The sequence below is a fragment of the Mandrillus leucophaeus genome, unplaced genomic scaffold (genome assembly GCF_000951045.1).
Source record: "Mandrillus leucophaeus isolate KB7577 unplaced genomic scaffold, Mleu.le_1.0 Scaffold236, whole genome shotgun sequence".
NCBI lineage: Eukaryota > Metazoa > Chordata > Mammalia > Primates > Cercopithecidae > Mandrillus > Mandrillus leucophaeus.
The window spans coordinates 3,377,319-3,385,243 of record NW_012102432.1 but is presented as its reverse complement, the minus strand read 5'-3'; the positions used below and the strand labels follow the sequence as shown (position 1 = coordinate 3,385,243).

General features: G+C 43.6%; 1 pseudogene; it reads left to right on the top strand.

The window, feature by feature from the left end:
- The first annotated feature begins 3,111 nt into the window (after nucleotides 1-3,111).
- Nucleotides 3,112-7,925, top strand: part of LOC105541250 — a 45,136-nt pseudogene continuing 40,322 nt past the window's right edge.

Genomic DNA, 7,925 nt, shown 5'->3' with positions numbered 1-7,925 from the left:
ATCATCAATGTTAATTCAGGTCCAGGATCTTAAACAAAAACCTAAAATAGATCAAGCTACAAGGTATTTTAATAAACAACTGATGGTGTGATCTGAAGAACAAATCAGAAAGTTCCAGAATCTCATGCTGCATCACAGAAGTGATTATTGAAGAATGCCTGAAAGATGCTCAAGTAAAAAAAAAAAAAAATTAACAAGCAGGCTTTATATCCATGCTGAGTTAATGATATGATCTATGCAACCGACAATCTGAATATTTCTGCACGTTACTGAGGATATTCTCTAGGATTTCTGGATAGTGAATATTGCCCTTTCTTCTACCTTGTATCTGAATGGCCCTAAAAGCCAGCCCCAGCTTGTAGAAATTGAGATGACAAAGTCTGGAACCTATGGTTCCTACAAGGATGGAAAATAGCCCCAGCAGAACAGTGTTGCTTCATCTGTCCCCACCCACGGGGCTTTCCTAGGCTATTGTAGCTCTCACAGCGGATTTGCATATCTGTAGCTGCAGAGCTAATGTTCTCTCTCTAGGCTCAGGGGGCCCTGCAAGGCAGCTCCATGGTCCTTTCCATCTTATTGTGAGAGTTGGTGGAAAATGAGAGGCGGCCATTGTGTCTGACTGCGGAGGCATTGTTCTTCCCCCGAGGAGGCTGGCCTGTTTCTCAGCTCCCGGTTTCTGCTCCTCCAGCCATGGCTAGCTTCTGAGGAACAGCTGGACTGACTCAGAATTGCCCCAAGGGTTACTTAAAACCATGAGAAAAATTTTACTCTCCAAAACATAAAGTTACAAACTGCCCCCCGCAAACTCCTTTTCTTGGGTGTCCCAGTTTGCATAGAACCTGTGTGCTCTGTTAGTAACGCAGCCGTGGCAACTCAATGACAAAGTGCTGGCTTGCCCATCGGCCCCCAGCCCCTAGTCCCCTTTGCGAAAAGAATTTCATTGACCATCAGAATACGTGGTGATGGCAGTAGGGGATAAAATTAAAGCAGAAAATGTCCCTTTACATTTCAACCATAAAACCATCTGTTGCTGAGGACTGTGCAGGTATCAATTGTTTATGATCATTAAAATCTTGCTGTTGGGGATAGTAACTACAAAAACCTGAATATTGTTTACGATGTGGATGTCGGGGAAACCAAAGCTTTTTGTATTTATGTTGCTTTCTTATGTGTTTGGGGGCAGGCCAAATGAGCAAAACAACAGTGGCCTTCCAAGGTGCATAAGCCTAGGAGAACGTGCTGTGAAATATATGCAAGAAGAAGAGCAACTTTGAGAATCACTTGGTGTTTCTTGTATTTGGAGCTCAAATGACTAAATGGCCAAAATGTCATCTCCAGCTGACATGCTTCCAGCATGCCTGTCCTGGTCAGAAAGCTTACCCAAAGTAGTTTACAATTTTATTTTGTACTACGATATACCCGCTTCTGGACACGCATCTGCAGATTTTAGGTGCATGCTGATCTGGCACATTTATTCTCATGGATTGTATGTACAGGGCTTGATGTGCTCCCTGCCTTCAAGGAGATGCTGAAATCCGCAACAACTTGAAGGGTTAGACAAACTTACTGTTTTAATAGCTGTTACAGGTACAAATTATCCTAGCCACTTGATTGTCAGCTGTGGCTAAATGTGTTGAGTAATGAGGAAGGTACTGAGCCCAGAGACCCTGGGAGAGGACATGTGGATTTGATCGGTTGTCCTTGCTCCTTGTAATTTTAGCTTCCTGCACCAGATCACTATCCAGAACAGGAACAGCTTTAAACTAATCTTGTTTTGCTTTAAGTATAAACCATCTAGGCTTCTGAATTATTGCAAAAAAGAAAAAAGTTTAGTAACTTCAGTTAAATTTCTAAGACTCACATCTCTCCTGCATCAACATGATCATGATATTCCCCTTCTCTTAGGTGCTGCCGATGGTGACCTAAAAACAGAGGCAGCAATGCCCTGAGGATGGCTTCCTGTTGCTGGTGTCCACAAGGTGATTTCCTTCTGTATCTAGACATTCTTGCTTGATGGACTAAATGCAGCCATGTTTTGCTTTCGGCCTTTCCACATTGAGTCTCTGCTGTCTTAGGGACAAATGTCATGGAGTCTTTTTGTGTATTAAGGACACTTTCTTTTGAAAGCCATGCCAGGGTTATGCTAAACAAAGGGAATAATAGGTAACATTCTCGTCCTTAAGTAGCAACCAATTGGGAAGTATTTAATGTGCAATTGGAGGGGCGTGTTGGAGGGTAAGGGTGAGAGAAAAAGCATATAATCAGGGTTCTTCCAGGGCCTAAGAGTGTTGCTGAGGTAGGTAACATAAACAACAGATCTGCCCGTGCTTTGCAGATTTCAGGGCATTTATCCATGCATTGTCTCAATGGATACAACTTTGAAATAGGCCAGTTGTGACTTTAGAGATTACAGAAATAAGGTTTCGTGATGCAAGGTTAGCAAGTGGTTTAGTTGAATCTTGCAGGCAGGTCTTTGGACTCCAGATCACATAGTGTGGTTTCTCTACCACATAATGACAGCAACCAGGTACCTCCCGCCACACACACACAGTGGCAGTGCCGTAGAGCAAGTTCGTCTCTGAGTCTCACCTTCCTCATTTGTAAATTTGGAAGCATAATAATGATAATGCCTTCCTTCTAGTGTTGTGTGAGGATTAGAAATCCCGAATATGGCCGGGCACGGTGGCTCACACCTGTAATCCCAGCACTTTGGGAAGCTGAGGCAGATGGATCACCTGAGGTCAGGAGTTTGAGACCAGCTTGGCCAACTTGATGAATCCCCGTCCCTACTAAAAATACAAAAAATTAGCCAGGCATGGTGGCAGACACTTGTAATCCTAACTACCTGGGAGGCTAAGGTGGAAGAATTGCTTGAACCGGGGAGGTGGAGGCTGCAGTGAGCTGAGATCGTGCCACTGCACTCCAGCCTGAGCAACAGAGCAAGACTCTGTCTTGAAAAAATAAAAAAAGAAAAGAAATCCTGAATATGCAAAGTTCTTAGCGTCTGACACTGAACTGGCACTCAATAAATGATCACTTTAAAAACTTCGCATCATTTGACAAATTCTAAAGAAGTGGTACAGGAGAGTGAAGCCTAAAAACACTGAGCAAATGGCCGGAGTGGTTTTGGCTTATAAGGAGTGTTCTATAGAAATGAGGCTTCTGCCTGTCCTGAAACACAGGCAGTTCTTGGCTGAAGACAGCAGTGCAGACTTGAGCTTGGAGTGGGTGGGAAGAGGTAAGGCTTCTAGAAAGTCAGTTCTCAAACACCAGTGAGCAATACAAGTAGCCCTGGGGCCTCGTACACTTCCAGATTTGGATGAAAATTGTTTTTAAAGCTTCCCAATACTCTTATTCCAATACATTCTAATATTTTCTGTTGTATTCTATTTCATTAGAATAAGTAAATAAGAGATCATTCCCCTCTAAACTGACTTAATGATGCAGTAGTGGTTAGTTGCCTGCACTTTGAAAAATCCTGCTGTAAAACAAGGGTTCTTAACCTGGGTCTGTGGATGGGCTTTGTGGGAGGGGACGTGGATGGCCCTAAATCCCCAGAATTTGGATGCATAGTTATGTGTGCATGTATTTTTCTAGAGAGAGGGTCCCTAAATTTCGTTTGGGCCTCAAAGCACCTGTGACGTCCTTTGTGAGAGGGTAATAAGAGAGCCAGAAAAGCAGCTTTGAGTGATTGGGGATTACTTTTAATGCCACTTCAGAAATGGAAAACTGATGAAAAACCAATCCCTGAAGAGGAGAAACCACAGGCAAATGGAACATTCCCTGCAAAATGCCTCCTGCCCAGGGGACTCTTTTCCCGCTTGTGTGACAGCCAGCAGTTGGGACAGCCTCCTTTTTCTTCTGCACCAAGTGGGGATGGTAATACCACCTTCCGTGCAGGCCAGTTTTGAAGACTGAATGAGATAATGCCTGTAGAACTACTTAGACTGGTACAAAATAAACACGTTCACAATGTCAACTATTGTGCGTGCTGTCCCTGAATGGTGACAGTACCACAGAGAGTGTTGTCCCCATTGTATCTGTCCAGTGCTTTGTGAGTGTGTGTTTGTTTTTAGTGGAATGAATTCTTTTCCTCATTCATGAGCATAGAGGCTGATAGAATTTCTAGGCAATCTGAACTACCTTGAGGTCCCTCCCCTAGGCCCTCACACAAAGCCAGAAGACAGAAATTAGTCCTTTCTCCCTGTCTGGCTTCTGGAAGCTGGCCATAGGGCCTGACTGGCATCCCTGCCAAGCTAACACAGGTTCCTGGGTGGCCAAGGTGTGCCCGCCCCTGCCAGATGGCAAACAGTGCCCATGGCTGCCACGCCCTCAGCCCCAGCACACTCAGGACCACGCTCTTGTTGTTACTCACCCTTCAGTCAAAAAATCAAACAAAACACAAGGGGCCCTGGAGAGCTGTCCTCAGCTTTCCTCCTTCCCAGGAGGAAGCAAAGGTGAAAGGAAAAAGGGTTTCTGCATAAGGTGCCCACCTTTGGGGAGTCTGAATTTCTGCCCTCCTATTTTATAAATATCATTTGATGCTGTGCTGTTCAGTCGTGAAGGCCAGGGCTCCACACAGCAGTGACGCCTCTCGGTCCCGCGGTAGGTGGAAAGCGCGGAGTGCGGTCGCGCTGGGCACAGGTGCGCGATGGATGGGGCTGCACGGTGGGCATGGAGCGCCTCTGCGGGAAACTAGCTCTTCCTTCCCAAACTCAGTTTTAAAGGGCACAGCAAGTGAGGTGCTGCTGGTTTTAACAGCTCGCGTCAGGTAAAGAATGAAGATCTATACATGTACAGCGACTGAGGCTGTTTGTTTCTAATTGGTGTTTTTGTAAGTAGGGTTCTCACCAGAAGAAGGCACATGTGTGAGGGAGTGGACTGTGTCCGCCCCAGATGAACGCGCTGAAACCAGAGCCCCAGCGCCTCAGGATGGGACTGCATTTAGAGACAGAGCCTTTAAGAGGGGATTAATGGAAAATGAGTTCGTATGGATGGGTCCTGCTCCAACCCGACTGGTGTCTATAAGAAGAGGAGATTAGGACACAGGCAGAGACGGAGGGAAGACCTCCTGAGGGCACGGGAAGAAGGCGGCCATCTACAAGCCCAAGAGAGAGGCCCCCAAGAAGCCAACCCTACTGACCTCTTGATCTTGGACTTCCAGCCTCCAGAACGGTGAGAAAAGAGATGTCTGTTGTTTCAGCCACCCAGTCTGTGGTACCTGGTTATGGCAGCCCCAGTAAACTAATAAACTGTGTCTTTCATGAACTCATATAGCAACAGTTTACAAGCCTGGCCAACCCCATCAGAAAACGAAAAAGAAACCACCAGGTGAAGTGAAAGCAGTTCCGGTGGTGCGGCCGTTCACTCAGGGCTGTGCTGTGATCCACTAGATGGGCTCAGGCTGACGGAAGTCTGGTTGAGTCCTGCTCAGCCAATGGCAGGTTGTGTGCCACAGGCGAGCTACGTCATTTCTCTGGACCTGTTTCCCCAGATGACTGGTCGCAATAATGAGGACGAGGCGGATGGTGGTGGGGATGGATGCTAGATCCCATTTCAGAAGGCTGCAGTGAGGATTCTACCAGTTCACATGCATCAGGCACTGAGCCCTGAACCGCACCTAATAAACACTCTCCCAGCTATCAGTATTACAAACCTGAGATCTGGGGCCACATCAGGGACCTCCTCCTTTCCAGATGTGTGACCTTGATTGAAAGTCACCAGTTCCCTGGGGTTGCTCCATTTGCACAGTGAGGGCCTCAGTGACACTTGGGGACCCTTTTGGCTCCAACATTTTATCATTCTAATAATTGTTGATATGATGAGCCATTCTTTGCAAGGAGTAGGGCAACATTTTGGTGAGTTGTGAGAAACATAATATTTTGGGTTTTTTTTCTACCCTATGTGTTCATGGTTGACAAACTCAAGTAAATAGGGATGACTTTAGGGAATGTCTTCCAGATAATTCCCCCCTTTAAAAAAAATCTGTACCCTTAGATTCTCTAAGTATTAACAAAAAAGGGGAAAAAAAGGCAAACTTCTACTTTTAAGCAGTGCAAAGTGACTGCAGTAAATCTATTTAGGTATCATCATGTTTGACTTTAAGAAAATGGCTGAGCTATGGGCAAGGTAATTCAAGAAGATATAAATGGCTGCATTATAATAAGCAGACACCTATTTTAAGCATGATCTATGTTTTTGAGAAAATTCATTACAATAAGTCTTACAATACCAGCCTCTTCAATGAATTTTTCATGTCTGCATACCAAGATATATATAAAACGATCGTAATCATGTACCTTTGGGGCAATGCTGAGCGCCAGCTGTTTCAGGCATGATTTATAGGTTGCCACGCTCAAGGTTAATAATCAGGAGAAACAGGTTACAGTATGCAATGTATTTATGTCAGGTTAGAAGTTCAGTTAGTAAGATAGCATGTTATAAGGAAGCACACACTTTTAATTATTTTCTAACTGCCCCCCACCTACATTTTTCTGCAATAAACTAAAAGTAAATTATGTTTTGCATGGGGATACCTCTGGTAAGCGCATCTTCTGGCTAGTCTTGGCTTTATTTAAAGGGAAACCACAGCTAGGAATTATTAGCTGTACATATGAAAACACAGCTTGATGGTACTTAAACATCTGTGCAATGGGCCTACGTAGAAGGTATGATGGAGCTTTATAAACATCAAGCTAATTATGCCCTTACTGAATTGCAGCATTTTGCCGCTAGCAGAATTTCTAACAGGATTTTCAGAGATGTGGTATATACAAGCCACAAGCTTATCTCCAAAAGCACTAAAATGGAAGCTGCCTTTCTTTGGAGACAAAATTATTGCATCAGCTTCATTAAAATCTCAGAAAAGTTCCCTTTTAAAGTGAGGCAAAAATGCCTCCTGTTGACCTAGGAAACTTTTTTTTGTAATAAAGAGAAAATTTTTTTTTGTTCATACAGAGTTTAGTTCATTGTGCTCCTCGCTCATCATTGGTCTGCACGCATGACATCTCTCTCCTGTTTCCTTTGTTTCTTTCTTCTCTCTTACCCCAGGTGTTGTTCCTCAGCACCCACCCACCCAGCCACCCAGAAGCCAGATTTCTAGTGTGTTCATTACATATGTATGCATTTATTTTTGCTAGTATTTTTTCAAAATGTGTAGTGTTTGTGTGTGTATATACATATATACATTTAATTATGTAAATGGTATCTTGTTACTTTTCTCATTCTATTTTTTAAACTTGTGCAAGTTCATCTTAACACTCTGTTGAAGTCTAATTGGCATACATTATACCGACCGGTTTAGATAACTTTTGACACCTGTGAAGCATCACAACAATCAAGATAACGAACATACCTGTCTCCCACTAAGGTTTCCTCATGTTTCTGTTACTGTTACCCTCTACCCTCCCCTACCCCTTATAGCCAGGCAACCACTAATCTGCTTTCAGTGGGTTAGTTTGTATTTTCAAGAATTTTACATAAATGGAATTATATGGTATATGATACTTTTTATCTGACTTCTTTCACAAAGCATAATTGTTCTTGAGATTCATTCATGTTGTATGCATCATTAGTTCACTTCTTTTTGTGGCTGAGGGGTATTCCATTGTATGAATATACCCATTTATTTATCTAGTCGCCTGTGGATGGACATTTGGGTTATGTCTGATTTCCAGCTCTTATAAATAAGACCACCATGAATGGCCATGTACAAGTATTTTAGTAGACATATGCTTTTGTTTCTTTTAGATAAATGTATGAAAGTGGAATGTCTGGATTACACGGTAGGTTTATGTGTAACCTTTTTTTTTTTTTTTTTTTGAGATAGAGTCTCGCTTTGTCGCCCAGGCTGGAGTGCAATGGCACAATCTTGGCTCACTGCAACTTCTGCCTCCCAGGTTCAAGTGATTCTCCTGCCTCAGCCT